Source organism: Rhea pennata, chromosome Z (assembly GCF_028389875.1).
Source record: "Rhea pennata isolate bPtePen1 chromosome Z, bPtePen1.pri, whole genome shotgun sequence".
Classification (NCBI taxonomy): Eukaryota; Metazoa; Chordata; class Aves; order Rheiformes; family Rheidae; genus Rhea; species Rhea pennata.
In genome coordinates this window covers 71,632,162-71,651,346 of record NC_084702.1, presented here as the reverse complement: position 1 = coordinate 71,651,346, position 19,185 = coordinate 71,632,162, and the positions used below count along the sequence as shown (strand labels likewise).

General features: G+C 56.3%; 1 protein-coding gene across 9 annotated transcripts in view; it reads left to right on the top strand.

Annotated features, from left to right (window-relative positions):
- Window positions 1–19,185, top strand: part of CNTFR (ciliary neurotrophic factor receptor) — a 215,388-nt gene that overhangs the window by 98,421 nt on the left and 97,782 nt on the right. The window contains exons 1-2 of one of the 9 annotated variants that reach the window (XM_062599512.1): window positions 2,929–2,962; window positions 3,059–3,143. The exons of 5 other annotated variants lie outside the window; for them this stretch is intronic. The gene's annotated coding sequence lies outside the window, so the exon portion shown is untranslated. Of the gene's footprint in view, window positions 1–2,928; window positions 3,144–3,573; window positions 3,723–19,185 lie in introns of those variants that run through there. 3 more of the 9 variants (XM_062599516.1, XM_062599510.1, XM_062599517.1) reach the window with 3 other exon arrangements.

Below are 19,185 nucleotides of genomic sequence, written 5' to 3'. Positions count from 1 at the left end.
TTCAAGCCACAGCGAGTGGGAGCTTTTTTCTCAAGCTCAGTAGAGGATTGGGAACCAAAAATTGGGTGTGAAGGGTTTCTGTCTGGGGGTGTGGGGAAGGCATGAAGGGGAGCAGAGTTGTGCTGCCGCAATGTCCCCTCTCCAGCCGCATCTGGACTCCAAAGCCCCGGGCAGTTTTGATCTTAAAGTTTCTGTGCGTGTTCGGGTGAAAAGCGTGGTCCTGCTGCAAATCAGCGCTGCTGTGGTCTGCCTCAGGAGAGGAGTGGCGGGGACTAAACTGTTGCATGCCTCTCTCTGTGGGTTTAATGGCTTCCACGTCCCTTCACAGAGCTGGCTGCATTGCACGGCCCAATTGAAAACTCCCGGATGGCAGATCCTGGCTGGGAAACACTAGCTCATTGCCTGATTTTGTCTTGCGAAAGGTCATCTAAGCCAGCGCGTAACTTCTTCCTCCCTTTTCTTCAAGCTCTGCTTGTCTGAACATCTCAAAGGACTTCACAACGGGTGGTGATCGCCATTAGGCACTTTTTGCAGAAGGGGAAGGTGAGGCACAGAGATACTAAATTCTTGAGGCTAACTAATGCTTTATCCCTAGAGTCTGTTGCCGCGACACTGAAGGGCACCACAGGGGGAACTCCGTGGCCCAGGGGCTGTGCTGGCAAGGCATGGGGTCAGGGTCTTTCTTGGGAGGGTCTCTGCACCTCCTCGCAGTGGAGGTACCGGCACCAAAAGCGGCTCTTCTGCTCGCTGGAGCTTCCCTGGTGCTTTGTGCACGCTCCGAGGCTGCCGCCACTCAGCAGAGGTCTCTCGGCTTCTGAATTTCACATGTTCCTGTTGGTGGGATGTCTCTGGGGCACGGTCATGTCACAGCGGTGGGACATGGGACATGTGCTGGGATAACATCTGGGCTCTCTCTGTGTGGCTTGAAGCAGCGTTGCCTCTGATGCCGACCTTGCAAAACCTTGCCTTACTGTGTGCATGGTTGGAGGAGCAAGTGCCTGCGGCCATCAGTACTGCCCCCATCTGCCTGTTTCTGCACATGAAGCTGGGTGCTGCTTTTGGGGGGTTTTAGAGGGTGAACTGCCTTTCTGACCCATCGCTGGTGCCAGGAGAGCGAGGGGTCATTGCAATGATACCTGCCTGGAATCCAGCTCCGTCACTGCTTCACGGCTCTTCCCGGGTCGGCACATCCGAGTGTGCCCTCCTCTCCCTTCTGCAGGGACAGGGTGTGATAAAATCAACATGCTGACAGATGGCAGGTCCTCAGGAAACGGAGCCTGACATTTCCTGAGAGTCTACAACCACTTTTCCTTTACAAGCCCATAAAAATAAGGTGAAAAAAAATGCCCTTCTAGTGCCTTGTAACCATCTGACATTTAAGAAGACTGTGTGCGATTAAGGCAAACATCTGCTGGTGATGTGCTGCGTCTACATGGTCCAGCTCTTGATCTCCCTGTGCCTCCGTGCCCTGCAGAGGTCCGTGGCCGTTGGTGCGGGAGCCCTTGCATCACCACAGGAAGCAGCTGAGTTGCACCAGTGCACACCAGCTCTGATATAAAGGAGATTTGCAGTGGGCTGAACTGATGCTGTTTGGTGGCATAATGCAAGGAGACTTGGTGTTCCTGGACCCAAACATTGCTCCTTCATCTCCTGAAGCACACGTCCCCCAGACTGGGTTTTCAAGACTCAATGTCCCAACTGCTAGAAGCAATAAATATACCCTCCGTGTGGCTGAGCCTGCTTGGAAGCGCTCTTGCTCCTTTGTATACTCCTTGCTCACACGTCTGCATGGCCCAGGCCTGCTCCTGTGAGCCTTGCAGTGTTTACTTGCTGCTGAAAAGCCTCTTAAGTCTCATTTCTCACCCATAAAGGCTCTAATTTTCAAACGCAAGCTAGCAGCAAATTGCTGCCACGCACATCTCACCCTGGCTCCTGGCCTGGAAGAGTTCTGGGGTTTTTACTCAGTAAAATAAGAAACTGTGTCCAATAGGCAAAGCAGCAAAAAATTTGCCCTTGGATAAAATAGCAAAGTCTGGCCATAAAGCCCAACATTTTATTCCCCATACATCAATTTGAAAAAGAAAAAAAAAACCTTCATATTTTTGCAGAGCTCTGGTCCCAATCACATAGCTGGACTGGGCAAGGCATTAAGATGAGGGAACAGTCTTGTGTTAGTCCATTGGGAAAGTTAATAGAACTTTTCCATCCCCAGTTTCTAGGATTCTGGGAATCCTCGCAAGAGCCGCTGCATTTCAACGTGCATCGCCTCGCTCGTTCCCCTGGAGCGGCCCCGCTTGCCTCGTTAAATCTCCCACCTTTCCGCTGCTGAACTGAAAATCAACAAAGGGAAATTTAGGCTGGATATCAGGAACAATTTCCTCGAGTCGACTGTGAAATTGCCCCCGGGGAGGAGCAGTGGAAGCTCTGCCGCTCGGTGCATTTAATGGGTTTCCCATCTCTTTGTGGGAGGGAGGCCAGGAGCGAGGACGCCTGGGCTCCCTGCTCGGCTCCACCTTGCTCCATGCCTACCGTCTCCTCTTGGCGAAAGGCTCTCGCCCTCGGAAAATGCTCCAAAGCATCCGGTCTGTTGGGAGCCTCCCTGCGGCAAAACCCACCTGGCAAGCCTCAGCCAAATGTGCAGCTGCCCCTGGGGACGGGGAGCGTCTGTCTGAAAAATATTGGCAAAAATGAGATGTTATGACAGGTTGGACCTTTAATTTCAAACGGGGCTTTTAAAGTAATTGTTTCAACTGGAAATGAAATGTCTCGTGTCGATTCCCCTGGTCAAAATAAGTGTAGGGGGGAAACGGAGAAGCTGCCGCTTGGCTGAGGTCAATTTAAATCGAGCGAACCGTGTTTTCCTGTAGGAAATACTTTCCACGAGGTTATTGTGAGTGACGCTTCAAAGCGGAGGAGACTAGAGAAGAGGAGAGCGTAGGCAGTGGCTCTGTGTTCGTTCTCGGTAATAAACGCATGCAGGAGAGGCTTGCGAGAGAGGCGTTTGGGGTTCTTTTTGTTGTTGTTTTTGTTTTGCTAAGGTGAACTAAACATCCTGCAGAGCCGGGCGGGGGCCACCAATCTGCCAACGAGGCAGCATGTGAGACGGGAACGAAAGACGGAGTGGAAGAAACGAAACCCAAAGGGTAATTAAATCCTCACTCGGGCTACCTGGGGCTGCTGGGGGAGGGGTTCTCCTTGGAGACTAGTGGTTTCTAAGAACAGCGTAGGTAAGCGTCTCGCCAAGGATATTTGATCTCACCAAGGTGTGGTGTGGAGCATGGCATCTCCTCCCCATTTATGTGCTCTAAGCCAAAAAGCCTGGTGCATAGAAAGGGGAAGTGTAAGACCCTGTAGCGTAGCAGCAGATAAATATATCGTTGATGTTTTAGGAACTGTGAAACATGAAAAAAGGCAGAGTTTGTGGCTGGGAGGAGGAGGTGAGTTTTCACGGTCCCGGCTCTCCAGGGTAGCGTGCAAGCATCGCACGGCTGCGCACGAGCTTTCCCCTTGCAGCGACCTTGCGGAGCCATAAATAGGACAAGAGCGAGCAAGGGCCTCGGCGGCGGGGGCTTGGCAGAGGGGCAGGAACTGCAGCCCCTGCCCCGCGTCCCGGCAGGATCCGGCCCCCGAACGCAGGGCGGCGGTTCGTGCGGCGGGAGCAGAGCCCGGCCGGGCGCCGCGGCGGCCCCGGGTGCTTTGGGGGCTGCCGTCGCGGGGCGCTGGTATGTGCTATCCCGGGGCGACTTTTCTGGGTCACCCGTCCTTCCCCTCCCACCCCCTCCTCTGTAGTCGGTGCTGAGCAAATGCAGAGCAGGAAATGTAATCCTTTCCTTAAATAATTTCATAACCTGAGGCCAAAGGTTACAGATGAATATAGACCGTGGGGGACAGGCAATAACTGAAGGTCCTGGTCAGCGTGACGGGCGGTGGTTTCAGTGCAGCAGCAGCCAGGCTGTTTTAAAGCAGAGCCCTCTCTAGATAGCTTTTAAAAATGTATGTGATATCTCACAAAAACATGGTCAGGGGTGTGGAGTCCAGCTGTGCACTTCAGAGATTTCCGATCTTTTGTTTCCCGTGCATGAACCCAGAGCAATAATCTGCGATTTGGGGTCTGACTCCGCTCTTTGCTCCAGCCCTTGTAGCTGCGCGGGGAAGTTGGGAGCCACATGTGGCCCGCGAGGGCTCAGCGGAGAGCGAGCCAGGAGCAGCGAGGGGGAAGGGGAACAGGTTGGGCCTGACTTGTGTTGCTCGGCTTGTGCAATGCTGTCCTGCAGCACAGGATGCTGCCAGGAGGTGTGAGACACCCTTAGCTCCTCATCCAAATGCAGGAGCATCGTGGCAGCAACCTGGAGTCCAAAAGATGCAGTAGAGATGCAACGTCTCGTAGCTCCTCCTTGTGGGCTGCACTCGAGTACCAGCTCTGGTAGGAGGCATCACTTAGAGACTGACCCTCGGTGCAAAGATGTAGCCAAATGCCACGGTTTTAGGTAGTGCTTTGCTTCACGAGCTTCCCATGAGGTGCTGCTGTCGGGAAGGCTTGGCCCTGAGCGGGGTTCAAGGCGGTGCCAAGCCTCTGGATCTCTTCTGCCCTTGTGCATCTTGGTGCCTCTCTGGTTGCTCTGCAGCTGGAGGCCAGCCCAGGCCAGCAAGTGGGGGTGCGTCACCTCTTCTCAGGGCTTTTCCTGCCCTGGCGTTGTTCCCAGCACCACAGAGACAGGCCTGAGGCGATTTTGACATCGTGGCATGGGAGATTTCCCCACTGGTGGTAAAACCTACTGCAGAAGATGGGTGAACATTTGCAGCCAGCCCCTGGGAGCGGGTGCTTGGCAATGACAGCACGCGACAGGCTTTTCAAAGCCATCTTGAGCAGGGATGTCTGAGCTGTGCATGCAGCTGGACCTACAGGCTGGAAGGGTTTCTTTGAAAGAGGAAGCCAAGGCCGTGCCATGCAATCAGGACTGTCCCTGCAGTGGCCTGGGCCTGGGAAGAACCCCTCTTGGGAGCCCGCTGCTGTCTCCAGACCCAGCCCTGCAGCCTTTCGCCTGTCTTTCCAAATTTCATTAGTGTTTTAAACCAAGCCAGACTTTCCCTTGGGAACGTCTTAGGCCAGAGGCAAAAAGGGATGGAGAAGAGCCCAAGGTGCAGCACGAAGCTGCCCAAGGTTGCACAGGAGCTTTGAAGCAGAGGTTTGGAGGGGCACCGGCCCGGCCGGCATCCCGGCCCTCGGAGCGCGCCGTCGCTCCTCCGCCTGGAGCCTGCCTCTCTCCCGCTCTCCTGCTGGCCGGGCTGGCGGCGCTCCAGGCTCCCAGTGCTGTAGCTGAGGTCATCGCCTGGCCCCTCCGCTTTAATCAGCGCTGCACTCGTGGGAACTGGAAGCAGAATGTGGCCTTTGCGTTCCTCCAAGCTCAAGAGATATGAGGAGACTGGATGAGGCTCAGGTAAATCATTCGCCGTGTGTATTTTAACCACGACTGTAATTATCCGGGCTGGAGAAGCTTCGGCAGGCCAAACTTCCACCCCCTGCGGAGCCCCGCGCATGTGGCGGAGCAGCGCGGGACGCGATCGCGCCTTCGCGACGAGCGAAGCGTTTTGCAGGAGTGCTCGGCATTCGGCGCTGCTTCCCAGCCGGCGTTTTGCAGTCGTCACCGAAACTCCCCCGCTGCCGCGCGCGCAACCTCCCTCCGGCAGCAGCCGAGAAGGGGAGCGGCGGTCCCGGCCTTCGGCGGCGCGGGCGAGCGGAGGGCTCCGAGGTGCGCCGGGAGCACAGCGGGGCGTTGGGACGCTCTCTGCTCGTCCCCGGCAGGGCAGCAGGCTCTTTCCAACCTTGCCATCCACGCAAGGGGCAGGATTTCGTATCCCAAACCAGAGCTGTTTCCCTTTGGGTCGGACGGGCGGAGGCTCGAGGGATATTCCCTCGGCGCGGAGCCGCGTTTTGCAAAGGAAGTGACATTTGTTCTCTGCAACGGTGACACTTTGCCCTTCCAGATCCCGCTGAATTCCTGCTAATCCTCCCCTCGTTCGTTTTGCACATTTTTCTTCGTTCTGCGCCTAGACCGTGGCGCTTTGCTGAGCCGGTCATGGTCAGCAGCAGGTAATTTAAACACACATCTGCTTGCAATCTGGAAGGAAGGAGAGAGGCAGTTTGTCTTCGTTATAAGGCCGGCAGTCCCGGCTCTTTGCTTACCTGGTGGCGCCAAGGCGCTTGGGTTGCTCCGTGGGGATCAGGTGGCACGCGGAGCCCGGGGACGGAGTGCCCTGCTCTGCTCCCTCTCCGAGGGATGCAGCGGGACTGCTGGATGTGCCGCGGGGAAGGCGGGCTGCAGGGCCCGCGGGGCGGCGCGGTCTCGTACGGGGGCGGCGGGGCTCCTCCGCGGTTTGGGAAGGGAGCGGAGAGCGGCACGGCCGTGGGGAAGAGCCGTCCCGGCCATCCGCAGCCAGTGCTTTGAGGCCAGATTAGCTGAGGGCGTCATCCCTACCCTGTCACTATTGCCTCCTGCTACTCGGTCTGCGCTCAACGTCCCCAGCCCAGCTGTCCCTGCCGGTGTCCCGGCACCCCGCGGTCCTCGCGCCCTGCCCCACTCTGCTGCAGGTGGCTGGAGTTAGCGGGGATTGAGAGCGGCGGGTTCGGTCCCTTCCTCCTCCGCGGACTCCCCGCCCGCCCTGCGTTTTTCCAAGGAGCCCGAGCTGGAGGAGTTCAGCAGCGCCGTGATAGTCCCTTTGCTGCAGACGGAGATCCAGGCGGTGGAAGGCTGACGGGATCCAAGACGAATCGCAGAGCTGGTGGGGGGGGGGGAAGCTTGGACAAGCCAAGAGAGAACTATTTCAGAGAACGCGTTGCCTCATCCTGTCTGCATCGCGGGGGTTGCCCCCGAGGGGAGGAGGGCTGCACAGGCCATGGGTCACCTCGAATGCCTCGTCAGGTTGTCCCACACCGGTTGCTCACGGAGGAGCACAAGAAAACTGTCCTTCCCAGAGAAATAGGGGTTGGTTCCTATTGTCGCTTAGCCCACCATGAGCTGTTACCGTGGCCGCTGGAGAGGTGTGAGCAGGCACCCCAGGAGCACGTTTCTCAGGCGCTGACATCTAGACCGGGGTGGCTCTTCTGCAGAGGCTCATTTTTCCTCCAGGTTTTAGCTACGCTCCTCCATGTCCTCCTCTGCTGACGTCCCCAGCAGCTCCGCTGCCTCACTGCTGGCAGCGGTGCGGCTGTGTGGGTTTTTTTGGCCAGAGGCACGTGAAGGACCTGCAGGAAGTTCCCTGTCCCACTCTGCCTTCGGGACCTCCCTCTCTTCCAGTCCTGGCTCCTTGCGTACAGACCAGCTTGCTCCCAGGCCCTTTCCTCTCTTCCAGCACCTAATTCACCCCCCCAAAAAACCCTCTTTGCACCCCTTGGAGACCTCTACTTTTTATTTCTAAGGCTTACAAGTAGTTTTTGAAAGCCTTCCTCATTTTTTGCTAAGTTTAGAGTGCCTTCCTTTTCCCTCGGTGTCCTGAAACAGCTGCTGAATGAAAAGCAATCGTTTTCTGATATTCAATACCATAAGCAGGAGTGATTTGAAAATGTGTTGATTTCTTAGACTGTGGGAAAAAGACCTGTACTGCTGGCAAAACCGGGCTGAAAAGCAATGTGGGTTTTCTTTTTTTTTTTTGGATGGGTTCACGGAAAAGGAACACATATTTCTTCACTGCTTTGAATTTTCCCTGGAGGTTTCCAAGGGGCTGAAATCTTACTTTTATATACACTTGTTCGCAGAGAAGGCAAAAGGTGGTGGATTCATACAAATGCCTTGGATTTTGCAGTTTTGGAAAGCAAGGATCTGCGTAATACCCCAGAACATTTCTACAGCCCGTGAATGCTAGACATCCCTAGAGAAAGATGATGTTAAAATTAGCTAAACTCACAGCCACATCAGTGGAGAGGGCTGAAGAGGCTGCCCAGTTGCAGAAGTTGCTCTGGGTCTTCTGGCAGTGAGTGGACCCAGGCCCTTTGCTTATGGGTCCACCTTGGCTCAAGCCCCCTGCATCCATGCCGGAGGGGTGCTGCAGCCTCGAAGGCACAACTGTAGTCGTCCAGCACCTCTCTTCCCCATCTGTGCAACGGGAATCCCATTTCACAGTTTACAGGGGCAGAGATTGATACTGTAGGAAGGCTTGACCCATCTTGACAAGCGTGGGGTGAGATCCTGACATCCAGGCTTGGTCTGGATGCTGTGCTGCTGGCTCTTTAGGGGGATCTCATCTAGATTTCCTCCGTCCTTCCGCTCTCCTCTGCTAGCTCAGGTCCTCTAAAGATTACATGTTTGAGATATATGTAATGTTAGTCCGTATAAATCACATCAAGCCTATGGCTTCCAGCACTGCTGGCTTGGTTTCTTTCAGACTAGCTCACTGTCACTCAGACGTGGGATGTCTAGGTTAGCTTAACGAGGAAGCCAGACTAAGATGAAATAATTAATGCAGCTGTAGAGTGGAGATGGAGAAGTCTTCGGGGGATAAAGGAGCTGGCCCAAACCTACCTCCTTAAGTTAAACGCTCCAGGCCTCTTCGAAGGTTCGGAAATACTCCATTTCCACTGGGTACCGAACCTGGTTTTGTGGTTCTTCAAGCCCGACCAGCCTGGGATGCTCTCGGGGGGGCCTCAGTGTCTGCGTAGGCATAGGAGGACTGGCCTGGGTTCAGGGGAGCAGCTGCGGGGCTCAGACCCGGGAGTCATGGGGGGGGCGGTAAAATTTTGGAGAGGGGGGTGACAGTGGCTCTAGCCCCACCGTGGGGCTCATTCCCAGCTGCTGCGGCCCGCAGGGACCCCTCCGCTCGCCCTGTGCCCATCTCCTTTCCCGCAGAGCAACGGGACTTGACACTCCCCTCGTCTGCCGCTCGGCACGAGCTGAGGCTAGACCGAATTAAAGCTAGTTTATTTAGTAAACATGTTCCAGGACGAAGCTTTTGATTTATAGGCACCCCAATAGCGCTCCAAGGAGGACTCGTACAACTTTAACTGCGTTTTCTCAGCATCACAGCAGCCCAATAAAAGAGACTTCATATGCACTGCACAAATTCTCACTTCCAATATAAAAAAGGTTTTATGAGAGTGGGAGTCTCATTGGCTCTGCGAGGCCGGGCGTATTGGCGGATACTCCGCGTGACAGACCTTCTATTCCTCTTCAAGTTGTCAGACTTCAGTAGCATTTACAGCTATTTAGCTATCAAATTTTATGTGCAGCTCTGAGAGAAACGTGTCTCTTAAATACTGCTCTGTCTCATAAACAGCAGTCTGTTAAACCGCGTCGATTGTACAACCGTTTGGCGAAACCCTCCGACGCAATCGGCTGAAACTCTGGTCATTACCTGAGTGGGAAAGTGCTGAACACCACCCTGAGCTTAATTTTCCGAGCCGATCTTCCCGACTGGGGATCGTCTTCTCGAGTTAAGGCTATTAATAACCGCGCTCCGGCAGTCGCGGTTTTGGTGCCGGTTCAGCCCGATGTGAACCTCCTTCCCGTGGACGTGGCGGGGCGAGGCTCTGTCCGTCGGAGATCGTTAAGTTGCGCCGTCTCGCCCCATGCAGCCCGACTCCGCGCGCGCCCGGGTGGCAGAACGGAGCCCGGCCGTGGCGGCGGCGAGCAGCTCCGTCGTCGGCAGCAGGCACCGCGACGGTGATTTATTGTCCGTGCTATGGTTGCATCTAGATGTCCCTAGTGAGGTCGCATCCCCAGTTCCTCAGCCTCTGGCTCTTGGACTCAGCGTCCTTTCCTCTCTGGGTAAAACCCCCTTGGAGGAGAAGCTGGTGTTGTCCCAGAAAGGGTGGGAAGCGAGACCCTGCCAAGGGGAAGGGACATACTTAAGGTCATGCAGCGCCTTTGGGCTGGAGTCTGGAGTGGGGTTGATGTTCCTGGGGTGCTAACCCTGATCCTAGACATAACAAAGTCTAATTTTTGCCATTTTAAACCTCCTCTTATGATATTCCATTCCTTTTGGCACTTTCCCCTCCAGGCTGTGTCCCATCAGTGGTGCTGAGGAACGGTAGGTGCCAACTTGTGTGTTACTGAGATTTATTTGGTGACCCAAGCTGGGGCCGGGAGCACGGGGCAAGGAACAGAAGTTCATTCATTCCCTTCGTCCCTTCCTCAGTCTCCCTCTTTGCTGATGGTGCAGTCCAGCCAGATCAGACTGCTCTGTGTATAATTTAGAGACGCTCAGCAGGATTTCGGAGCTGAGCCAGTCTTGACTTTCCAGCCTCTTTTATTTTTACCGTTTTATTCTTTTTATTATTATTATCTTGGTGCAAAGTAATAACTTTATGTTTTAAAGTCTGTAGCTGCTGTGTGGCTTGGAAGGTGCAAGTGGAGCAAGCGGTGCGGAGAGCCCCGAGCTGGCCCCAGCGCTGTGGGTGAGTTCACCCGGAGGCCTGGAGCAGTTAGTAGTTCGATGTCTAATTACTGCCGTGTGCTGCGAACTGGGAGGTTTGCTCTCCCATCGCTGCCGTTTCCACGTGCAATGCGCTGGGGGACCGGGGCGGAAAAAATATATGTGCGCGTGCAGGCACGGTTCTTCTTGAATGCGAAGCTGCACCTGCAAAAATAGAGGCCAGGAAGAGACTGGCGAGCAGCTCTGCGCTGGGAGGCACGATGCGTGCGGAGCAGGGGATGGGGACAGTGTCTCTGGATTTCTTTCCCATACTTGCACCACCTGAGGGTTTTAGTGGACATTACGTTTCCTCCCCCTGCGTTTCAATTAATCATCAGCTTGTTAATGGTCTTCTACCCTCCGCTCCATCTCCCTTCCCTTGTCAAGGGAAGGGTGTTGCAGCACGGTGGTCCCCATCCTGCCCCTGGTGTGGGGCTCTCAGTGCTCATCTCTTTGCCCATCTCTTTGCCCTTCTCCAGGCTGCGCAAGCCCAGCTCCCTCAGACTCCTTGTGCTCGTGTGCCCTGGCCTCATGGCCTTCCTGGTGGCCTTTGCTGGAGGTTATCGATGTCCTGCTTGTCCTGGGCACCCCCAACTGAATGCAGTGCTCCAGGTGTGGTTTGAAGGTTTGGTTTTTTTGTTGTTGTTTTGTTTCTTTGTCCTTGAATATTTCTCTCTGCAGAGGGGCTCTTGCTGAACCTGCGTAGGCTTATACCTGGCATTGAGCTTCCTTTCTGGTTGGGAAGAATTTCTGAAAAAAAACCCAAACGAACGAAACCCAAAGTATTGACGCCCCTGTGCGTGTTCATGAGCTGTACCCTGTTACTTGGGAATGATTCCTGTTTTGAAAATTGAATAGTGGCTTTATCAATATTTTTTTGTGTTTGTGTGTGTCTAAGAACTGCAGAGCTTTGACCCTTCCACAAACACGCTGCTCCTGTTGGATGCTCCCTCTCTAACCTCGTTTTGAGCCTTGCCCTGTTCCAGAGCTGCTTTTCCCCTGACTTAGCAGCAGAGGTAGTGAGCGCGGATGGTTCCTTCCCCCACCCCGGGAAGCCGGTGTCCTCTTGGGGAGTCTCCCCTAACTGGTGCCCAGCTGCAGGGCGCCGTCTCGGGTGAGGGTGATTACCTTGGGTTAGCAGAGCGCCGCGCTGGAAGGCGAGAGGGGGGCGGTGGGAGATGCGCGTCTCCACCAGGAACGGCACCTGGGAAGGCTGCGCGATCCCTGCCCTCCGCCAGCAGCCTCGCTAGTTTTCCCTCGGTTTTATCATTCCTGCTTTTAGAAACGCTGAAGTTTTCGTTGCAGCTGGAGAAAGCAGTTGAGGGGCAATGGAGGTGGGAGGTTGCTTGGTGGGGTGCAGCCAGGGCTGAAGTTGGGTACCGGGGAGGCAGAGCACAAAACTCTTTTGGGAAGGCGGAGCAGGGACGGGGCTCCGCACGCGTTTCCGCGACGGCCGCGGGGCTGGTTACCCGCCTGCCTTTTCCTCCCTTCCTCCCAGCTCTGCCTCCTGCTCGCCGGCTGCGGAGGCACCCGATTACAGCAACCCTTCGCGGGGGACGCGGGCGTTTGCACCCTCCGGCGTCTCGCAGAAGGGCGTTAGCTAAGGAACGTGCCTGGCTTTAATGGATCCTCTAACGTGCTCGGAAAGGGCCGGGCTGCAGGGAATAGGTTTCTAATGGTCCTGTCAAACTCTGAAGCGAGGCAGGAAGAAAGTCGGGGGGATACGCACAGACCTGGCTCTGGCTTAGTTTTTCCTTTTCGCTGCCGTTGAGGAATATTTGGGGATTAAAAGCGCAATGCTGCTCTTTCCTCATCCAGGAAGAAAAAAAAAAAAGAAAAGAAAAAGGACTGGAAAGGAAGGAGCCCCTCTCGCACACTGCACCGATGAACCTCGTCATCCTGTAACAGGAGGCCAGCGCACATGAATATTCCTGTGCAATATGCGCGAGTGATGAGCCCCATATGCAGGCCTTGGGAGAAATTAAATATTTTCTATGGCGTTTTCCAAAGAGCCTTTCTATCAAAGTGCTCGGTCAGGAGCCAAAACGCCACGGCTTTCACAGCCCCAGCTGGTTGACACTTTTTTATTTCTTTTCTTTTTTCTTTTTTTTTTGAATGTTGATGAATATTTTCTAATTAAAAAATAATCCCTCCTCCAAGCTGTGTCCTGCCCCGGCGGCTTGAGTTGAGCCAGAGTTTCGGAGGGGGATGGAGTCCGCGAGGGACTTCGCTATCGCTCTCCATTGGTTTTTTTTCTGTTGTTGTTTTTTTTCCCTTCCGTCGAAGGCTCTGAAGCTCGCGGGAAAGGTCCTGAGACCGAGCGCACACGTGGTCCCCATCTGTGCGGCCAGCAGCGGTGGGGCGCGTTTGGCGCCGGCGTAGAGGAGGCGCCGCTGGAAGCGCGGCGCAGGTAGGAAAGGACCCGGCTGCGCTCCCGGGAGCTGCGCGGGAGCAGGAGGTGCCGCGGAGGGAAGCGGGAAGCGACTCCTGCAGAGAGCAGCTGGGTCAGATCCCAGCACGTCGGGGACGTCGTCCCTGAGCGGGAGGACTGGAGTTGTCTTTTCCCTTCTCCCAGGAACGCGTGCGATAAAAGCTTCTCCCAAATCGTTTGTTTTGAGATGGACACAGAGGACTGGCCCCAGGCAGGGGCACCCAGGAGAGCTCTCGTTTAGGATGAGCGGGCTCCCCGGCGGCCAGTGGCACTGGCAGGGTGTCAGATAACTTGCTCTCCTTGCGAGTCTGCTCTTCCCAAAGTCTCCTGCGAGCCAGGTTCCTCCCGACTTCCCCCTGCACCGTGCTTTCTTCCAGGGTGCAAACTCCGTGGTACGGAGCAGGCGACGGAAGCGGTTCTGTCTGCAGAGCCCCTCCGACTCTCCCGCGGTTGGCGAGGTGACGCGTTTGGGCTGCCAGCAAGGCAGAGCAGAGCTTGCGCGCGTGGACGCGGGCGTCGCTCGGACGGGCACTGCCCTAGAGAGGCCCTTGCGCTCCCACGAGCTGGGGAGCGGACGCGGCACGTGGTTCACTGGTGCCTTTTTGCCAAGGGATTGATTTTCTTGGAAAAATTGGAAGCGACTAACCATAGGCTCCCTGAATCTCCCCCCCTGCTGAGGCGGAGGCAAACGCTGTTATTTTTGCAGGAACTGGATGCTGTTTGGGGGAAAGTGCCCTGCTGGGAAGGGGAGAGCAGCAGCGCCAGGGTCGGCCTGACTCTGCAGGAGAGAGGAGGGATGAGCGCAGGCTCTGCGCAGGGTGTCAGAGGAGTACGAGCCACCTGGGGAGGGATCACTGGCATGAAAATGGGCCAGGGGACTTCCTAGGAAGGCAGCAAAGGTGTTGCGTGCCTTGGAGGTGGAAGAGATTGGGCGACTGCTGGAGGGAGAGGCAGCCTGGGGCAGCAGTTAGGTGGGATGAATGCTAATAGCAGCTTACTGTGAATTCAGGGACAAAACTCCTTGAGCTCTCGCTTTAAGGTATGTGAATGTTGCCCAGAGTTGGAGGGGAGCTGAGTTGTCCAGGGCCATGGGGAAGGGTGCTGGTTGCTATCTACACAAACTGGAAGGAAAGAAAAGTGAAGGGGGTCTCACACAGGTTTGTGTACCTAAGAAAGGTGATGGGAAAATTGGCAACTTGTCCCAGCAGTGGTGGAAAGCTTGGGGCTGGTGGCAGGAGAAGTGTCAGATCTTCATGCTTGGTCCTGTCCTAGTGGACTGGAGGAGCTCTGGGCTGGCTTGGTGGGCTCCTGATGTGCTGTCAGCACCTGGAGCATGTTGGACATGTTATATGTTGGCTTCACAAATGTTTATCCAGAGAGCTGGTGACCCAGCATGATGGAAGTGGCCAAATGAGCTCCTGTCACCATGGCAAGTGGTTGTTGCTGTTGGCCTGTGCAGGGCGCAATAGTTTAAATGGCACCGTGGTGCCTTCCACCAGCCCTGATGTGTGCTGGCTCCTCCCATCTGGTCATCTCCAGCCACGTCTGTGCACACCCTACCATGTGGGGACCAGGAAAGGATCAGCCACAGCCAGGACAGCTCTGCCATCCCTCTGCGTCAAGAGGAGACCTGCACGGTGGTTTGGCTTGCCCTGGGAATCATCAAGCCACTCTTGCGCAGGATGTGAGCACAGAACTTGTCCCAACAGCGTGTCCCCTTCAGCCAGGGCTGGCAGGGAGGGGGCTGACTGGGGAAGCTTGCGGGGCCCCGTCAGCGAGCCTTCCTGCCTGCCGTGTCTCTTCCAGACGCAGATCCCTTGGAGACATCCTTTCTGCAACATCTTTTCATTGGCACTGTTGCGATGCTTCTCAGTCATCCGGCCCGTGATTTGATCGCTTCGATGATCTATGCCAATGTGATGTGAACCCACTTAGTGCCCCGCGATAGCACACGCTGTACTAATACCAACTAATCTCTTACTATCAGCTGGCAGATGTGAAGCAATGTCCACCCCCCCTTCTCTGCCCTCAGGCGCTGAACCTTTCTGCTGTTAGGTAGCTGCCATGTTTCATCCCCGAGGTGCAGGTGGTGGCTGTAAAGGAGCGATTCGAGCATGTGGGATGCCAAGTGGCTCTGGGACCTGGGAGTGAGGGTGGTGCAGCGATGCATGACGGTCCATTGCCAGCATCTGTTAGCATGCAGACATCGGGCGGCTTCAGGCAGATGGTGATGAAGCACTTCTGTTGCAACAAATTTGCTACAAAAAATGTTGTTAGGTAGGAAAGCAAAAGTATATCCATCTTGGTTGCTGTACCCGGTAAACTGTGAGAAATTAATAAGTTATCTGCACTGATTGACGTCACTTGGGGAACGAATCGGTTCCCAGGCTTGTTACCAGTGTTTGAGTCTTCCCTCCCTTGCTGGGCTGGAAACAAATTTGATTTTAATCACTGAATATTCATTTAATTTTTCTGGCTTTAAATAGTAAAACCTCTCTTCAAGCGTGCGTCTTGTTTGCTCTTTCGCTTTCAGCTGCAGACCTGGAAAGAGCCTGAGAGCGGAGGATGTCACCCAGATACTGGCTAGAGCCAAGGCTCACCTGAGGTTAACTCGGGGTTTGCCAGAGCTTATTGCCGTTGGTGGGGCAATGCTCCAGAGGGATCTATGTCCATGTTTACCTCATGGCAGTCATTCATTCAGCTACCGGCAGTAGAAAGACCCATCTCTGGGGCCGGGGTGGGTTTTGGTCTTGAACATGCTCTTACCATTTTTTTTTTTTGCGTGCAGGCACCTGTGGAGTGGGCTGTAGCACGTGGCTCCTAGCTGGGTTTCAGGTGATGCCTTCACATGGGTGGAAAGCCTTTGGAGACCTGGAAAGTCTTTGTGCTGGTTTGAGGCTCTCTGGGATAGCTCCAGGGTCTTGGGATGCTTTTAAGCTGGGGCTGTGCATGCGGCGACCCCAAAGGATGTGGATTTTCCAGCCCCGAGGCGCTGTGACCGCACAGAGCCAGCGTGCCAGGGCACCCCGCGCACCGCTCTCGGCGCCCGCCCCGGGCTTGGTGCTGCATCCTCCCCACCCCCGGCGCTGCTTCCCCATGGCAAACAGCTAATACCCCCTAACAAACATGCTAATTTAAGAGCTGTTAAAGCCAGGGGCCAACGCGAGGTCACAGTCCGCACAAACAGATGGTGTTTTGTCCTTGATAATTAAATTTTCCTGTAGTTTTGGGCAAGAGACTTTCTTGCCTTTCATTTCAGCACAGCTGCCTCGAGCCGGTTCCGTTTCTTCCTCCCCATCCTCTGCTTGCTCGGGAGGGACAAGCAGACCCAGTCCGGGAAGGGGCTGGGTCTTTCCAGGAGGGATTGTTTTGGGAGGCCCCTTAAGCTTGTCGGAGGGCTTTGGGGATAGACCCGTGCTGCTGCATGCATGGCCCCGGCCTCCTCCGGTGGCCGTACTGGGTCTACCGAGGTGGCAACCTCTCGGCTCGCAGGGGGCTGCCGGCAGCGGAAACCCCCTGGCTGCCCCTGCAGGAGGGCAGGATTAGTCCATCCCTGCACTGCTGCTGTCCAGGTTTGTCCTTGGAGTGTCTCGGAGGTATCTGCCTCAGTTTCCCCCAGCTCAACATTTTTGCAGCATGCCAACAAGGCAGAGAAATGAGATGGAGCTGGGAGAAGCAATGACTGCCACCGCCATCTCACCTCGGGGTGGGCAGCGTTTCTCTCCAGCCCCAGCTTTGCTCCACCATGGCTCTGGGCAGTGTCTCCGCTGCGGGAGAGGGGCAGGTTGGAGCACCCACGCCGCGGTGGTGCTGGGACCATGCATTAGAGCAAGCACTGCTGGCTTCAACAGCAGAGAAGGGCAATGCTCTGCAAGGAGCAGGTGCTGGAGAAACGTCCCCGCTGTCACGTCCGCCCCCTGGCCCCAGGGTGGCCCTCGGGTCCGGAGACGGAGCTGCGGCGGGCCGCAGGTTGGTGGCCCTGGTGCCGACAGCTGCCCGGCTGCGAGCGGAGCAGGACCTGGGGCCGTTTGGCGGCGGAGGCGGTGTTGAGGCATCGCGGGGAACGCTGTCCAGGAAACTTTCCCATGCTCGCGGCGTTGTTTGTCAACTCACGGCCCAAGTGCTCTGCAGATGTTTGGAGTCGGATGCGGCTTGTGGAGCTCATGGAAACCTGTGAGCACGAGGCGGGCAGGCACAAGCCGCCTGTGCGACCGCTCCTGCAAGCCCTCTCGGTGAACGTAGATCCCCTGGCAGAGAAGGTCCTTTGGAGAGGAGACGGGAGGCACGTGGGCTCTTTGATAGGGATGCGTCCCCTGGCAGATACCCCGCGGCGTGCACTGGGGGAGCTGCTGGGAGCTGCTCTGCCTTTCCCGAGACAAGGAGGGCTGTTTGCGTGGTGGGCAGAGCTGAGCCAGCATCCCGGCTATGCGTTATGGGTCTGGAGGTGGGTGGGGATGGTTGGGAAATGCGGAGGCTGCCGAGAAAAGGATGGGTGGGAAGCGATGGAGCAGCTTGACAAAAACCTGGCAGCCGTAGCGCTGCTGCCATGAGTCTGCGGAGGTGGGGTGGGTGCTGTTTGGGGCTGCTCCCAGGGGGCCTGGAGAAGCATGGGAGCTGGGGTGCTGCCGGGCGGCAGCGAGGACCCCGAGGCCATGGCGGGTGTCGAGGAGGGGGTGGCATGGGGAGCCGGGGGCTCGCGGAGGGTGCTGTAGGGCAGGGCCGAGGGCAGCTGCGGCGCAGCTGGAAGCATTTCGGGACAAGCCGTGTGCAAAACAGCTTGGCCGGCGCGCGCTCCGACGGTGGCGCGCCTTTCATCCCGCTCGGCCACCCACAGCGGCAGTCCCGTGCGCCGTCCCATCTGCCCCGGCAGCGGGAGCCCGCACCCCGCGCGGCAGCGGGCGAGAGCGGAGGGCTGGGCTCTCAGCCTCGCCAGGGCCCGGCACCTTCGATCCGCCCGACGCAAGGCTCTGTCCAAGCCGTTTGCTGCCCGCCGTGGCCTGGACCCGCGTCCCGTTGTGCCAGGGAGGAGACCAACGTGCCAAGATACGCTGGCTCGGCATAGGCAGCGGCACGGACGGACGGCTTGCAGAGCGGGGAGCCCGGCGTCCCCGGTGAGATCTGCACGGGAGAAGGAAGAAGCAAGCAAAGACCAGTGGGGAGCACCCATTCCCCAGTTTCCCGAGCCCCCCGTTTCCCTCCTTGGGCCCAGGAGGCCACCCAGTCCCTCCCCTGCCCCGTTCTCGTGCCAGTTCGTAGCACTGGGTTGTGGGAAGAAAGCGAGCAAAGCGAATCATCCCACGGCATCTCGGGGGAGGCCTTTCCAAGAGTCATTAGAGTGGCTTCCTCTGCACCAGGCACTTCAAAAAAAAGCCCCCCAAAAACACACCGTACAAAAACGGAATTAAAATGCCCAGCAGGCTCTGTGCAGCTGGATGCTCTCTCCCTTGTACTCCCAGCTGTCCTGTTCCCTCAGCAGACAAGATGGGCTGCTAAGGTCCCTTCTGGATTGCTTTCTCCCAATCCTGTTCATGTCCTCATCCTCCTGCAACATCGGCTTCACGACTTCATCCTTATCCAGCTCTGTCTCAAGTCAGTGGTAAAAAGTGTCCCTGCCCTGCTTTCTGAGCAGCAATGTGGTGGCTTCAGGCCTTGGATGGGTTCGTCGCTGCAGCTCTTCCTGGCTTGGGGACATTATCTCTGGGAGGTTTCCAACTGATTGGTACAAGCCAGCGGAGTCCTGCCTGCCACTGGCCACATCCAGTGCTGGAGAGAGTGGGTCCCATGCTGCAGGATGTCAGCACTGGGTTTGCGGCAGGCGCCTGGTGGCTGCATCCAGCATGCGCCTGCACTTCTGCAGCAGTGTGGTGCCTCTTCGACTTGAGGGCTGTTTGAGGTGCTGGGGTACCCCAAAAGCCGGCAGCTGTGAGCTCAGATCTGTTGCCCCTGTATCCAGCCCCTTGCATTGTGGGTGCTGCAGAAATGGACGTTTGGGCTGGTAACAGACCCAATCTTCTTATTGCAAGCTAACCCCTCTTGCCCAGGAGCACATGTGCAGGGGGATGTTAAAGCTCCTGTGGGCAGATTTCCTCACCCAAAATTCCCCATTCTCAGTAAGCAGACTGTGATTCCCGAAGCTTAGAAACCCTCTGCTGCCCTATGCCACGTCTGATGTGCCACGGGCATCTAGCTGATGAAGGAAGTCTGGGAAACAAACTTTGTCTGTCCTCCCAGTAGTTCATCTCCAAAGCTGTATCTGTGCTGGGATTTTAGCCAGCAGCACCAATGCAAACCCTATCAAGAATCCAATTCACACCCGCCCGGCACAAAGCGAGCACAGAGATGAGCGAGGA